This window comes from Diuraphis noxia, unplaced genomic scaffold (genome assembly GCF_037042655.1).
Source record: "Diuraphis noxia isolate RWA-SAM2 unplaced genomic scaffold, SU_Dnox_SAM2 contig0004, whole genome shotgun sequence".
Classification (NCBI taxonomy): Eukaryota; Metazoa; Arthropoda; class Insecta; order Hemiptera; family Aphididae; genus Diuraphis; species Diuraphis noxia.
This window is the reverse complement of record NW_028301714.1, coordinates 19,018,472-19,033,048: the sequence shown is the minus strand read 5'-3', so window position 1 is coordinate 19,033,048 and position 14,577 is coordinate 19,018,472. Positions and strand designations below refer to the sequence as shown.

The following is a 14,577-nucleotide window of genomic DNA, read 5'->3' as shown; positions in this document are numbered from 1 at the left end:
AAGATTAACACCTAACCGTTTTACTTGATACGACTTGATCTACGAGCGTACGATTAATACGTTTATATGTCAGTGTGTGAACAGTTTTAACATACAAACAACAGTGTATAAATACTATAAATATATATAAAATTGGACGAGAGAATCAAACGTATTATTCAAACTGGCTTCACTATAATATTTATTGAAAATGTATTCATCAATTTTATTTTTATTCAAACATTTTAATAATATATTTATGATTAAATTTAAAATTCTGAGAGAAGCTATGAAAGTCGTTGTTTTATTTTCAATCTGTTATAACATTTTGAAACTGACAAATGTGAACACGCATCAATCAAATATTTTAGGGTGATTGTTAGTAGAAAATTTAATCTATTTTGAAAAGCGATAACCTTCATAAAGATAAAAAATACGATGAATTATTACATTAAAACAAAAACCTATACGACAGCACTATCTAGTGTCTAGCGCAGAGGTCCCCAAACTGTGCGCCGCGGCACCCTGGTGCGCCGCGGTATGTTGTCAGGGGAGCCGCGGCTGTGCCTCGCTGACGACTCTATTATCTGGTTTAAAAATAAACAACGATATTTTACGATAAAAAAAAGGTCGTACATTTTATTAAGGGCGCCACGAGTATGAAAAGTTTGGGAACCTCTGGTCTAGCGATTAAAGCAAGCTAGTCACGGATGCGTTGAAAAGTTTATAGCGAAGGCGGTGAATGAAGTTGCACTGTTGCAGTGATGGTTCGGACGGGCTAACCGAATGGCGAATAATATCATTAAAACAACAATCATATATACATAATATCTTACAAATTATCTGTCTTGCACTTTAACATAAGTCTCCCCTTTTTATAGAAGACAAGTGTTATATTTATGAATATCTGGATAATAAGACCTAATCGCAACCTACGATAAATGAATCCTCTATTATGTTCTATATTTTTTATTTTGTTTATTTGTTTTTCTCTTATTTTCATTATATACCATCATTACCATCATACTAAATATTAAATCAAAATATAGGTGGATAATGACTTATGATTTATGTAAATATATATTCGATTTCTAAAATATGCATATTTTAAATTGTGAATGTCGTTAAATTATATTCCAGTTAAACTTATTAAATAGGTAACCAACATATAAATCTGTGAACCAACTTTTAATAATATTTATCAATATATATAAACAAATGTGTCCTCCTGATTCATAATCGACGCAGAGGCCGGACCTATTAGTGTTATCGACTTTAAATATTGAGGATAGATTAATATCATAACATAACCATGCACTAAGAATAGATTTTTCAAAATTTCGATTTTAAAGGGTTTAAAGTTAAACCGTCAAAAATAAGTTTTTACGTATCAATTGTATATCTATATACATATATTGTGAGTTTATATAATAAACTATTTTTTTTTTTTATTATTAAATGTTTTATTCAATCTGTTACAAAAAGAACAATAAGAACAATTGAGGAAGTATTAGAAAGTAGTAGAAAAAAAATAAAAATAAAATAACACGATAAATATAACACGGCGTAGAAGCCCCTCAGTGGAGGTACTACATTAAATAAACTATAAAAATAATAATTTGAATCGGCTAATAACATTTGGTACACGTTTCACGTAGTAACACTCAAACAGCTGATTAATTAAACATTTTAAACCACATATGAAGCCCGGTATTCATAATGTGTATTTGTAGACTATCACAAGCGAAGCTACTCCCAAAAGCTATAAAAAATAAAACAAATTATGATAATAATCAGCTTATAACTAATTAATATACATACAATATTTTTTAAACAATATTATTTACATTCTATTTAAATAGATTTAACAATATTTAATCTTGCCATAAAACAACAATACACACATTTTTTTAAACTTAAACGATGGGTAATTCAGCTCGTTATGTATAAATGACTTAGAAACTCAAATATCACCAATACGAGGTAGTAACCTCAGTGGTCAATTGAGCCGTATAATATATATCTGTATTTTTCTTTTTATTAATTTATTGATGTTTAATATTGTTCAATATGTAATGTAATTCATTATTCTTGTATAGATTTGTAAGTAAAATTAAGTAACTATTAAGACAAAAATTAATTTAAATGTTACCCACACGCATAGGCGTGCGCAGACTTTGACCGCAAGGGGAGGGGGGCCCTTAAAAAGGTCCGAACTAAAGATTCTTGTGTGATGATAATTGATTAATTAATAAAATAATAACTTAATCACATTTATATTTTATTTATACTATTAGATTAAAACTGGCTTCACTTTTTTTTTGTAAAATCTAAAAATTTCGCTGTCTAGTATAATATACATATCTATGCATTTATTAAAGAAAAAGCCAGAGGCCGCAGAGGGGTCTCAACGACCTATATTCTGACCATTCAGCCATCCTCTTAACAATTGACACTGCTCCTCTCGCTAAACCAAAACAACCAAGCCTCATCCTAGGCCAAATGGACTGGGTAAAATTCAAATCATCCCTTTATAATCAATGTAACCTCAAAATTAGCTTAAAATCTCCAAACGATATTGATGAAGCCGTACACCTCTTAACCAAGTCTATACAAGAAGCTGCTTGGTCCTCCTCCTCCCTAATGCCAATTATAAACACCTCCATAAATCTTCCCCTAGTAGGGGACCCCTACATATAAGAATACTAATCTCAGACAAACGGAAGCAGAGAACCAAATATCCCTTGGACAAACGCAAATTTAACAATTTAACAAATAAACTTCAAAAAGACTCCTAGTTTCTATTAGATCAAATAATTTCACCAAACACCTCGTCTCCCTCTCTTCTACTGACAACTCGCTTTGGCAAACAACAAGGAAAATCCTTCGAACAAAACAATCTGTTTCTCCACTAAAAAAAACCGATGGTACTTGGGCCGTCACTGATTTAGATAAAGCCAATATATTTCGACATCATCTCTACTCTACCTTCCAATCGCACAATAAGTTATTCTTACTCCTTCTCAAATCGAAAAAGTGAACCATTTTCTCTCCCACCATCTACCCATGACTCTCCCACCTAAACATATTCGACCTAGCGATGTTGAATATGCGATAAGAAACTCCCCTCGTCACAAAAGCCCAGGCTATGACCTAATCACAGCTGAGGTAGCTACACAACTTCCCCAAAAAACCTTAACACACATTTTTAACTCTATACTTAGGCTGTCATACTTCCCTGTCCTTTGGAAATTCACAATCATCATTATGATCCCCAAACCTGGCAAACCCCCCGACCCTCTCGAATCATACAGACCCATTAGTCTTCTTCCACTATTTTCAAAAATTTTTGAACGAATTATCCTAAAACGCCATACTATTTTCTATTATTTAAATCCTATTTAGAAAACAGACATTTTGCCGTCCGATCTGGCTTTTCCTTATCCGAAGTATCACCAATCCACGCAGGGTAGGTACATCAAGAATCTGTAAAAGCACTTCTACTCTTCAATTTATTCACCTCAGATCAACCTACCCCTAACACTACAACTGGTGACTTTGCCGACGACAAGGCGCTTCTAGCGATCCATTCCGACCCCGAAATAGCCTCTAACGGTTAGAGTCTAACCTCTTACGAAACCATCTCAATCTCTTATCAACCTGGTATAAAGATTGGGGAATAAAAATAAACGAAACAAAATCCATCCATTGTACGTTCACACTAAGGCAAATAGTCTGCCCTTCCATCTACCTCAACAATGTACCTCTCCCAACCACCCAAAATGTCCGATACCTAGGTCTACATTTAGACCGTAGGTTTACTTGGGCAACTCACACCCACCACAAAAGACTTGCCTTAAATAATCGCTCTCACCAATTACGTTTTCTCCTCACATCACAACACATCAACTTAAAAAACAAGCTACTATTATACAAACTCCTACGCAAACCGATCTGGACATACGGTATCCAACTCTGGGGTGCAGCCAAAAAGTCCAACTTAAACAAAATTCAAATCTTCCAATCTAAATGTCTCCGTCAAATAACTAAAGCTCCCTACTATGTATCTAACGAAACTCTACATAAGGATCTAGCCATCCCAACAGTCCAAAACGTTGCAACAACTTTTTACAAACGCACACACTCCAAGTTCCACAGCCATCGTAATCCCCTGATTTCCGAGCTATCTACCAACGCTATTCCTGGTGACCCCAGAAGGCGTCTAAAACGTACCTGGTGTCGTGACTTACTAATCTAAAATTGTATATACCCCTACCTCCCCTTAATTTTGTAATCCCGCCCACTCTTGCTAGCAAATTAAAATCCTAACCTTAACTGCCTCCAATGGGCGGCTTCTTATCTCCAGACACTCAAGCAATGTCACCTCCATCACATGCACTTATTGTAAAACAGCATTTGCAGATTGTGTATATTTAAATAAACTATTAAAAAAAAAAAAAAAAAAAAAAATGTTACCCACTTTTCGATAATCTAATTTAGTATCAAATATTTTGAGCTAATTTAAATGATATTGAATACAATAATCATGTTGATTAAAATTTAAAAATATTAACGTTCTCGAGATTTAAGATTAATACTATTTACAATATTTATATATAAGTTATATGTAAAATTAAAATCAATTAAATAATAGTGAATTATTATACCTAGGTACATATTATAAATAAATAATTTTAATATTGTATATTTTATCAAAATAATATATACAATGTTGTTCCATGATTATTTTTACTTTATTTAAACAAAATGCCTAGCCTTTACATAACATGAATTTTTACTCATTGGGTATATTTTAGTACCTAATTGAACACTAAGTACGTACATATGAATAAAACCCACGTTTTATTGAAAACCGGTTGGTTTATTAGTTAGAACTTCTAGGGCAGCCTTGACCAATAATAAAATAAAACTATTTTTTATCATAGCCGGTATAATGTTTTATTTTTTCTAATATCGATTATCGAGTAAACAAATAACTATGAATATGACACCTAGTATAAAATATATGCCGCCAAAGAACAAAAACTGAAAAAAATAAACATTATTGTTAAATAGAATCTAAAATAAATTTTATACTTTTAAGAAAATATGTAAATAATAATGTAAAATATAAAGTTTTTGGCTTACCCTCCCAGGAATAGTTATGTTCATGAAATTATATTGAATCAAAAATAATGTGAAAATAGTGACCAACGCCAAAGATCCAAAATAATTAAATTCTATTACTACAGAATAACACTGCCTCTTTAGCTCTTTTGCAATTTCAGTGCTATAAGTACAGAAACAAGTTACATTTATATTAATTGTGAACAATCAATATATCTAGGTTTAAATAAGTATATCATACACCTTAATAGCACGTTCTCTAAGAATTAAATTTTATTTTGGAAAATTTTCTTGAAAAACATTTCAAAATCCATAAAAATAATTAAGCTATTTGAAATACAAGGTTGATAAAATTTCAAATAAGTCAAGTAAACTAGAGCTGTTAAATTAATATAAGAAAAATAAAATCTTTAAAAATGTGATGTTTATATTCATAGACGTTAAAATGTTACATTGCACATTTAAAATTATATTGCCATTTGATATTGCTTTTAGTTTCAAAGTTTACTCAAATTATTCTTACTACTATGCAAACAAATAAAATATATTTTTTAAATAAACCTCTGTATTGAATTTTCAATCTAGACTCTAAAGAACGGTGCTGCAAGGCACACGGCATCAAATAATTTTTTAACCCTCCAAAAAAAAAATAAAAATAAAAATATTTACACACCTAATAATATTATGTTAGAATATACCCAATCTTAATATACTCCATCTTCAACTATCAGACTAATAATAATATATTTTACTCACTAGATTACGACGAAATGCATTTGACATATTAAACCAAATAATATGTAAGCCAAATATATAAAAATCAGTCTATCATAAAAGTAACATGACATTATTAGCACTCCCATGACAATAGAGCAAAATGCCGTGAACATATCACCATAGCGCGCCCAATCACATTGTACTTTTCCGATTAGGTACGAACTTGCAGCACCTAAATAATATATTAATAAAGATTCGTCATACTCATCAAAATCGGAAAACCGTTGTTTAAAGGCATATAAGCATAATTGTATTTCAGAAAATAATATTATTAAGTAGTAATAATTATTACTTGACTATAAAATATTGGGAAATACTAACCACCTAACGTAACCATTGCCTCGGCTAGTCCATTTGACAAGGCATCGTGATTCCCTGGTTTTCTGATCACGTAAGAGTACAAAACGTTTATATTGGATAAAACCTGTAACAATAAATTTAATATTACAAAACTACTAGACATTAAATTTCAGAAGAAATAATAGTTATATTACACTTTTTTTACACATACGACATAACACCTACTAGTACAATAGTTTATACCATATTTTACTATAAATACTACAAACTAAGAATGAAATTAAAATAATTTCATTTATTCCGTGTAAGTACTACATAGTGTAACAGTAGAAATAATAATTATATTAAATAATAATTATATAAATTATCAGTGTTCGTTAAAAAATAGAGTTCAATACAGTGAAAAAAACAAAGCAATGGCAAATAAATACTAACTTATTTTTATTATTATCTTTGATCTACTATTTTTTCCTGTTTATTCTCATTAAACAAAAATATTAGTAAATTAGTAATCTATTGTATATTCTGTTCATGAATCGATATTATAATCAATTCCAATAACAATATAAATACCTAAGTAAAATACATTTTAAAACTTAATTTACCAGAGTGTACGCTGCCATACCCATTATATACCATAAACTTTTTTTTAGTACAACCGGATTGGAATATGAATTTTTGAATTTCATCAATATTTCTTTTAAAAAAAATATCACTGTTTTGCATTCTTTATTGGTCTGGATTATAACTAAACAACAGAAAGTATCAAAATATAAAAGCTTCAAATCTACATTACCGACTTCAAGTAACATAATTAGATAGCTAAATTATATTATAAATATATTATAAATATTATAAATAGTAAGTAAAGTAAACGCAGTGATTTATAATAAAAAAAAAAAGAGTTAATACGTAGTTTACGAATCTTTACTCTTTACTCACTTTGATTTTTTTCAAAATGTTTCATTTTGCTCTCTACGCCGCATTTAAGAAGTGGCGAATCTTCACAAAACCCTTTTGAAATTAGCCAATCATTATTCTGTTCGACCGATGGAATTAGACAAGCCCAAGTTGAAGCTAACAACAAACCTTGAAACAATTATATGAGATTTGCCTATATAAAATGTTATGCTAACCATGAATATATAAAACTTTAAATATCTATATGTGAATAATTTAAGTCTTCTATTTACGATTTTTCAATTTGAATAAACCACATTGATTCAAATAAACCACTATAATATTATAAGTGCACATAGTTTATTTTAAGAGTGCATGGTACTCACCCGTTCCAAATAACCAATAAGCCCTTCTGATTTCCCCGATTAATTTTTATCCCAAGCAATGGTGCCGAACTCACATATTATATGTGATCTATCGCTACACTTCTTAAATGGGTTGGTGCCGGGTGGGTACAGTCGAGTTGTAGGGAGTAACGGCTAATAGGTTAACAAAGTTACGTCAGGTGTTCTATAGATAATTAAGTGAATTTTTATATCATATTAGATGGCTGAAAAATTTGGAAGAGTGGGTAGGAAAACAATTATAAATTTCGCTTCACAAAAAAATTCTAAGTTCGGTGCCACTGATCAAAAGACGCAATTCAATAAGTTGTGGAAGTTCATGGTTTGGATTTTGAGTTTTAAATTTACTAAGGTTATAACATATTAATATAAACATTTAAAAAATAAATTTACGTTTTCAAATAATCAAATTAAAATCTTGTATCGTATATATGTGATTAAGAATATTAAGAATAATTATCATAATATTTAAAACATATTATTATAAATTGTTTGATTACTGAACACATTGCAGTATGGCAGGAGAGTATAAATCCCTCCGGTTGCAGAGACTATGATTTGTGCAGAGAAGTCACCAACAACTTTACCAAGTTGTATAGCTGCTGAAACAATACCAGTGGCCATCTGAAATTGTTCTGCGTTTTCGATTTTTGCGTATAAATAGCATAATGCTATCATATTAGCACTATATATTGCTCCGATACCACATGAGGACAGCTAAATTCAGTATTTTAAATAAATAAAAACAATATTATAAAGCATCATTAAAATAAAATTAGGTATGATATAATATATATATAAATAATAATAATATTCCTGAGCTCCCAGATGAATTACAAATTAGGGATTGGGTAAAAAATTATCTACAATTAATTTACAATGGTTTACAATTTGTCCAAAAAAACTTGCAAAAAGTGGGGGGGGGCAACTTCGTGTACCTACGTGGTGTGGCCACGTGAATATGTCCCTGGAAAAATCAGGGCATAAAATCAGTAGCATATTCTAAAAATAGTGTAGTAATATGTAGCAAACTCGTAACAAAATGTTGATACAAATTTTGAGTTGTTTGGAGAAAGTGCCATTGCTGGTAAATTTTCTATTTTCCGAAATTCTGGAAAAATCAGAGAGTAACAAATTTCAAAAACAGTGTAACAAAATGTAGCGAATTCTTAGCAAAATGTTGATCACGTCACAAGTTGACGGACGTATTAATGTATAAAATATTAACCAACTATATCATACCTAACATAATATTACCTACTATTATCTATGAAATACTTAATCGTACTAACCCTCAGCTGCGTATAACTGGGTGAACCAGTCATGAGAAAATAGGAGACACATGGACAAACAGTCAAAAATATAATGTTTGGCTTATACAGAAAATAGTCAGCAGTCATAAACATTAACACTGATATAAATAATGATGAATATGTTTTGAGGTACTCAATCACTGTGGCTACCTGCAAAAATGTAATATAATATATCATATTATAAATGAAACGGTCAATGTATCAATTGATTTTACAATAATACCTGGAAACATCAGTATATTTAACTTTGAGATACGTTTATAAGTATAATATAATCAGACTACGTGTACGTTTCATCAAATCGTTAAGACTACAAAGAAATTTCTTATAAAGAAAATTGCTTCTTAACGCACGTCTTAAATGATGATAAGATGACCTAGTAAAAATTTCAAGTCTCAAGCAATCATTGTTTAGGCTCTACGTTGGTCAATCAGCGAGTCTAGTCAAGACACGTTTTATTAAAATATATTATAACCATCGCTCTTGGATTTGTCCTACGTTTACCCCGATATTTCTTGTAATTTTGCAAGCAGTAAATTATTACCAGTGGAACTTGAAAGTTGACGACTTGATTTTGATCTTAAAGAGTTATTTTTTTTTATTTTTTTTGAACAAATTAGAGTCTAATAATTATTAGACTATACTTTAATACCTAAAAATGTGTTTTAATTATACATAAGGATCTAAATAACTTTTTTTCTTATATTGGCTTTTAGCACACTTTTCTAAATTTTTCAACAGTTTAATGTCTTTTTTTATAATTTCAAATCATTTTTCCGATTAACCCTATTCCTAAATATATAAATAATGACATATTTTTTTCGATTATAATTTTAGTCAAATATTAATATTAAAATTATTACAAAATCAAATGATTTTAAAAATTTTCATTTCAAAAAAATTTGTAAGTAATATCTTAACATAACAAATATAATAACTTACATTTTTGATTTTGAACTTTTTTAATTTTAATGTATTTTACTATTTATTATTAATATGTTTTATAATATGTTTTTAATTTAATACACATATCAAAATTCAAAATACATTTAAAAGGTATTTTTTGTCCAGTTTTTGTAGGGCTTTTAAATCATATTTGAGGAATAATTTTAGACCATTTTAAAATGTTTTTTAAGTCATCAACTTTACCGAGCCCTAAATATCAGGTAATATGTGAACCCCATGAGCTGCATAATTTCTGACGCTAAGTTTCGAGATTATACCAATTTTGTTGTTTTTACTTAATCCAACCTATGGTAGATTGAGTTTAGACATAATGAGTCATTACTTTTCCGGTGATTTTTGATAGTTATAGCTGTATAACCCGACTTCAACCGGGTTAAAAAACTTACAATTTTCATCGTTACTGTTTCACTTCAGTTGAAATATTCTTAATTGTTTTATTCTCAAAATCAGTTAAGTATTGATTTAGTATATAAACATTAATACATCATCCATATAAAATTATATTCAATCATGTTAACATTTTAATTATTTGTACCTAATCAGAAGCAACTCTATGTAGGTACTTCTATAAACAAAAACATTAAAATTTTTGAGCCCAAACAAAATTTATGTGTGAGTCAATCTATCTAACGACCTATATGGATTAATAAATGAAACTATCAGATTATTTAGTAGGTATTTAAATACAATATATTACTATTGATTAAGGGCATGATGGTCAATCTATGACAGTAAATAATAATTAATCATATTTATTGTAATTAATGTCTGAACATAATTATATTTATTTTGTTTAGCTAATATATAATGTAAAATATATAAAATAGATAAATCTCTTAAGTTACTGACACTTGCTATAATTTCTGTGTTCAATAATACGACAGTCGCGTACTCACGTTTGACAGATAACAATAAACAATAAATATTAATAGTTCAGTAATAGTATTATTTTTATTTCAACAAAATTTGTTTTATCATAAACATAAATAAAAATAAATTGTATTCCATAGATACCTAATAATATTGATTTTAAGCTTTTGAAAAATAAAAATCTTATGGTATCTACTATTAGATATTTTTTCATTATAATAAAATAATGATGCTTGTCGAGCCTATCAAAACTATTTTTACCATAACATACTAAAAAATTGTTGTATTATTTATCATTATCTAAATCAACTATCATTTTAAATTAAGTTGACAATGAATTACATGATTACCTACTTTGGCCGCAATATAGTTCTTACAGATAGAGTTAACATACATATATATAATATATTCATTATTGAATACCATTATTATTATTAAGGTACTCTATTACAGCTGTCATCAATAAAACTACGTATTAAAATTAAAAAAATTAAATAAAAGAAGTCAAGAAACATTTATAATTAGGACAATATTTCTATAGTTAAACAATATATAACTGACATTACCTCATTAAAAGACAATTCTGCATCTGGTCCTATTAAATAAGCCGTTGTAAATGGTTCTAGTGGCCGAAGTTCGAGTAAAAATAAATAGATGGCAACCATATATGTAGTATTTTCCCATTTTTTCATAACTAAAAATGTTATTTTATTATTATTAGTAATTTTATCATATTTTGTTAGATTTTAAAAATTTAAATGAAATCTTATACTTTTTATGAAATATATTATAAATTATTATTATTATTTATTTGTTATACGTTCTGTTTCTGAATGAAAATCACAATGTAATACGTTTTAAATTAATCAGTTATAAGAATAATTATACAATAGTGTTTACACTCGATATCAAGCTACTTCGATTATATAATTTGATAAACTATAATTTATTTAATTTGATTAAAAAAAAAACATGTGTACCTATATAGTTAGTAGTTGCGTACATATATAGATTTCAGATCTATTTGGTATAAAATATATCAATAGTTTTTACTATTTAGTAAATAGATAGACTAAACATAAACAGTAAACTATCAACCTAATATAAATCATTGTCAATGCACAATAACTACTCATGTGGTAGAGAGTTCATTAATTCAAACCCCCCTTCCAATACGAAAATTATAATATACATATAAATTTAAGTACAAATATTTAGGTGAAACTAATGACATTTTTTTTTCATTATAACGTACTCCCCTACTTTACCATATTAAATTCCTTTTTAGATTCGACCAAATAATTTTCATTTTTACTGACAAAACACGTTAAAAAATATTTTAAACTGGCAATACAAAATCAGTTAAATATTTTTTTTTCGTGTATTGTATAAATTAAATTTACTTTTCACTGATATGTTCTATAGGTTTTAACTAAATGGTAGTATGTTATATTCTTATGACTTATAGTTTGAGACATATTATATTTATTTTCAAACATCTAACAAAGTTTAAATTCATTAGTCAATTTGATTTTAACATTTATCATACAATCATGTATAATTAAATAAAATTATTATGAATTAATCAGTGATCTATTTGATGGCAGTGAGAAAGAGGTCCCCTCTGACCTTTTATCAATATTGTATTCAGTAGCTATATACGTATATAAACCTCGGAACTTAATAAGATAATATTCAGTATTTTGTATTATAATAACATAAATAAAATAGTTTCAAGAAAAACATAATTTATCTACCCCGGAAAAACATTCATAAGTATGATTATAAACTCCATCAATGTATACAGAATGGTTACAAATAAAACTTTATTTTTTGAGATTTCTCTTTAGGTACCTAGGTATCTAAATTTTTTTCAGACATATTGTAAACTTAATTATTTTATACATCAAACAAAAAGCTTTTATTCAATAATATTATAAGTATGTGGTATTTTATTGATTGTATTTAACCAACAAACATATGTAAAAAAAATGTAAGATAAAAAATTTAGATAAAAAACCTCCTTGTTAAAAGAACAACTCTTAAACACGTTAACCGCCATATGCCCGCCGGCGGTCATACTACTGTAGTAATAGGTGACTATGTATACAGTAGGGTCTCGATTATCCGAACACAGGCTAATCCGAAAGACGCGGTAATCCGAACGGGCTTGAGAATTATCTTATCGCCATAATATGTACATACTACATAATATGTACATATTATGTATGTATTTATAAATAATATTTTCCGGTAATAAAGTTTTTCAATTATGTGGGACAAGGCTACCAATTCATAACGGGAACCAATGTACAAAAAAAAATCAATATTTTAAATGGTAAAGTTCATAATTAATATTAATATTTTTATGTATTCAATGTCTTTTGAAATAACGAGTTTTTACACGATTAATACAAATAAAAATAAAATTTCATATTTTAAATAAAAATAAAATTGATGTTTTTTTTTTTAAGCCATAGGTAATCCGAACAAATCGCTAATCCGAACGACCCCTTTCCCCAATCTCGTTCGGATTATCGAGACCCTACTGTATAAACAAAATAGTAATCATATTTGTAGAGTAGGCCAAGGAAGCAAATGTGCTGAGACAATTAAAATGTAAACTAGATATAAGGCAAAAAGTAGAATAAGAGGGGGCAGTCGAGGTATGTCAAGACTGCGATACTTTTGATGGTGAATTTTGGATTAAATATCAGTTATATCAGTTCCATTTTTATTTTTGCAATATTTAATAAGAAATGGTTTTTTGAGAGTATAGATTTCTGTTGCCGTATTTATTGTTAGGTATAGAAAGATCCGATTTAGGGTCTTTAAGTTGATTCATTAATTTATAAAATTTGAGAAATTAATTTAAACAATCCTAAATCTATACTTGGACATTTTAACTGTTTTTAATTATTTTTATCTACAATTAACTAACATTATATACCTACTTTATACTATTGTTAAAATCCCTACACATTTAAATTATTAAGAAGTTTTATTAAATTTATTGTAAGAAAAATTTATTAAAATTGTATACTACTAGATTAATTATATTATTATGTACAAAACCCCTAACTAAATAATTATTCTTCCTTCTTAAATATAAATAAATGAACACTAAAAAATCGGTTAAAAAAAAAATTCGTAAAATATAGATCGTACCCATACAAAAATACAAAATGTATCCATACACCAATATTCACCTCGAGTATATATAAAACACCAATTGCTCGTAGTCTTCTTGCCGTAAATGTTCAATCTAATGGACAAATGTGTAAAACGCGATATGTGTAAAACAAAAAATTTTACTTGTCATTAAAACAAATTAAAATAAACAAACAAAAGAAACACAAATGTTGAAAAAATTCGGGTCGTGGATTACGATGTCGTTGGGCGCCACTGTCGTATATGCACCTTTCAGTGATAAACCTCTATCGACACTAGAGTTACCAAAAGACTATACATTAACCGGTTACAGTTTGATGCTCTAGATGTCGATATCGCTACCTTTACTGTTTAGACTTTCAATCTTCAAAGACCATAAATTAACCGGTTACAGATCAGATTGAAAGAATACAATTAACGTAGGACTTCTTTCACCGTTTAAACCTTGAATCTTCAATGACCATAAAGTAATCGATTACAGATCAGATTTAAGGAGTATACTTAGAATGGTGTGGCTACTCAATCAAAGCATATAATTTTCGGGTCGGAAACACTTTTATTTCACTTATATAAACAAACACAAAATTCACCATCAAAAGTATCGCAGTCTTGACATACCGCGACTGCCCCCTCTTATTCTACTTTTTGCCTTATATCTAGTTTACATTTTAACTGCCTCAGCACATTTGCTTCCTTGGCCTACTCTACAAATATGATTACTATTTTGTTTATATACATAGTCACCTATTACTACACTACAACGTTCAAAT

The 14,577-nt window shown here is 28.5% G+C and overlaps 1 pseudogene across 1 annotated transcript; it reads right to left on the bottom strand.

The window, feature by feature from the left end:
- Positions 1-1,359: 1,359 nt before the first annotated feature.
- Positions 1,360-13,823, bottom strand: LOC107169180 (thiamine transporter 2-like; annotated as a pseudogene). The gene is made up of 11 exons (XR_016191604.1): positions 13,805-13,823; positions 11,203-11,330; positions 8,780-8,950; positions 7,988-8,204; positions 7,126-7,272; positions 6,789-6,931; positions 6,205-6,307; positions 5,863-6,055; positions 5,128-5,269; positions 4,819-5,025; positions 1,360-1,741 (listed from the first exon to the last, which is right to left on the bottom strand). The product of XR_016191604.1 is annotated as a thiamine transporter 2-like (transcript).
- Between the last annotated feature and the right edge of the window lie 754 nt (positions 13,824-14,577).